Source organism: Salvia miltiorrhiza, chromosome 1 (assembly GCF_028751815.1).
Source record: "Salvia miltiorrhiza cultivar Shanhuang (shh) chromosome 1, IMPLAD_Smil_shh, whole genome shotgun sequence".
NCBI lineage: Eukaryota > Viridiplantae > Streptophyta > Magnoliopsida > Lamiales > Lamiaceae > Salvia > Salvia miltiorrhiza.
This window is the reverse complement of record NC_080387.1, coordinates 39012842-39015346: the sequence shown is the minus strand read 5'-3', so window position 1 is coordinate 39015346 and position 2505 is coordinate 39012842. Positions and strand designations below refer to the sequence as shown.

The following is a 2505-nucleotide window of genomic DNA, read 5'->3' as shown; positions in this document are numbered from 1 at the left end:
GAGTATCCTGTACAATAAGAGGGATGTGAATGTTAATAATAATGATATTGCAATGTATAATTTCAATATTGTGATGGCCATGTTTTTTCTTAAACTAAATGTTGTATTTAACCGAATTTTAAATAGAATTTCTAATACATGTTTTCATGAATTTTAAATATAATTTATAAATTTGTTATTTATTATTGACAGAAATGTCACTGTTGCGTCGGAATAAAGTCATCGTTACAGGTAAATGTTTAGTTATAAGTATATTGTTTGTTCGTTCGTTCCCATTTCAAAATCACTAAAATTTATCCATTCATCTCAAGATACATCAAGCGACTCTTCAACATCTCCTGACAAGAAACGCAATAAGATTGTGCATACTTACAATCCGCATCTGAAGATTTCTTAGCATGGGTAGACGCTACGTCTGCTGAAGCTTGTGATAGGAAGAAGAAAAGAAAATTGAAGCAGATTGATATTCCCAGCTTCGATTTGGGTATTGACGATGAAAATGTGGTCATATCCAATAAGGTATCATAAATTATCTTTAAATATTTTAGAAACTAGATGTGTGAATTTTGTATGTAATTATGTCCTTTTTATGTTACAGAAATCATCTGGATTCACGAATGGCGAGGTATATATACTCACTTAACATAGATTTAAAACAAGTAATGTTCAAATATAATACGAAAAAATGTGCTTATATATACGAATTGTTTATAAGTATATTTTTTATGTTGAAGCGCAGGTTGTTGTGATAGATCAAATGTTGTCAAATAAGGAAAACAATGCTGTTGTAACTCCAACAAAAGTGGTAAGAACATTTGTATATTTTATTGTTTATAACAATCTCAGTTTATTCTTAAAAATTTTGAATCAAATTATCTTAGGAAGTTCAGTCGGGCCAGCCCACCGGGTTTTCGGGCTAGCCCTATCGGGTTCCGGGTTAGTCGGGTGCGGGCTAATCGGGTTGGAGATTTTTTCGGGTTGTAAATCTTCAACCCTAACCCTAAACTTTCGGGTTTCGGGCTAGCCCATCGGGCCAATCAGGTTAAAGGCGTAAAAATAAAATTATCATTTGTATTTTATTATTCCTAATGATCTAGTGTATAATGCATAAAATATACATAGATATTAAAGATATAAATTATATAGCAAAACATGAAATGCAAAAATATAAGATATTCAAGATTACATAAACAAAATTATATTAAAATGAGATAGTAAAATTTAACATGCATCAATGCACTATAATCAATCTGGATTATTACTGAAGAATTAGTGGATTTGCCATGCACGTCTCATTGACAAAAAAAAAAATTGGTATCACTTTAAAATGAGATACTAATAATTAATTTCTAACTAATGAGATACTAATAATCAATTTCTACAAAAAAATCCGTAATTAATTTCACTTTTTTTAATGAGATTGCGCGCGCGCACACACACACACACACACACATATATATATATATATATATATATATATTCTAACTAATTAATTTCACTTTTTTTAATGAGCCTACATATATATATTTAAGCAAATACCATAGATCTAAACATAGCAGAAGTTGTAATTGGATGCATCAGTCACAATTCCGTCAGCCCACCGGGCCAGCCCATCGGGTTTTCGGGCTAGCCCTATCGGGTTCCGGGTTAGTCGGGTGCGGGCTAATCGGGCTGGAGGTTTTTTCGGGTTGCGATTTTTCAACCCTAACCCTCTAATTTTGTCGGGTTATTCGGGTTGGCCCACGGGTTTCGGGCTGCATTGACATCCCTATTCAGTGTTATTAATGTACTAATTTAATTGTCTACTAACACAGATTTCAGATTGCAAAGAACCATGAAAGCCGCTCCAGACTTTGGTTCAGAATCCAAGTGCATTAAATGTGTGTTACTTTAATCTGTTAATCATTTTAGTTATGATATGAAGTACTAAAGTATTATTTATATGGTATTTACTTTGGATCTGATGCTGAGCATGCGTTGTTTGTCAAGGTTACTGGTGGAGATTCACCAATCCTTGGTTGTGTGAAGAACAACTCGCTTGCTAGGAGACTGTAGTATTGCAATAATGATGCTTATGATGTGTTACGCACCCAATCTGAATTGAGTCCTACGGATAAGGCTATTGTGATGCAATGCTTTCAAAATAAAAAAAAGTGCAGGAGTATGAAATCAGGCAGTCTTGAATTTTTTTCAAATCTTTTTCTAACGTTATGATTATTAATGATTTATATCCAAATTTTTACAGAGGGATGAGCTTCTTCAGATTCAAAGATATTATGTTATGAAGGATTGAAGTTAATTCTATGAATAGACGTAACTTTATCCATCCTTCAATTATAAATGCATGGGCGTCCATATTAAACCTTAGCCAAAATCTTGGAACGAACAATAATCTCGTTCGTTTCATTTCCTCCACAGACATATATGTAAATTTTTAAAAGAATATTTGATGGGGCTAAAAACAATATAATATGTGAATTGATAGTTCTAATTCATCACAGGTTG

The 2505-nt window shown here is 32.7% G+C and overlaps 1 long non-coding RNA gene across 1 annotated transcript; it reads left to right on the top strand.

Moving 5' to 3' along the window:
- Positions 1-737: 737 nt before the first annotated feature.
- LOC131014784 (uncharacterized) lies at positions 738-2145 on the top strand. Its single transcript, XR_009098318.1, has 3 exons — positions 738-805; positions 1815-1880; positions 1990-2145. It is a non-coding gene; the product is annotated as an uncharacterized LOC131014784 (long non-coding RNA).
- Positions 2146-2505: the final 360 nt, after the last annotated feature.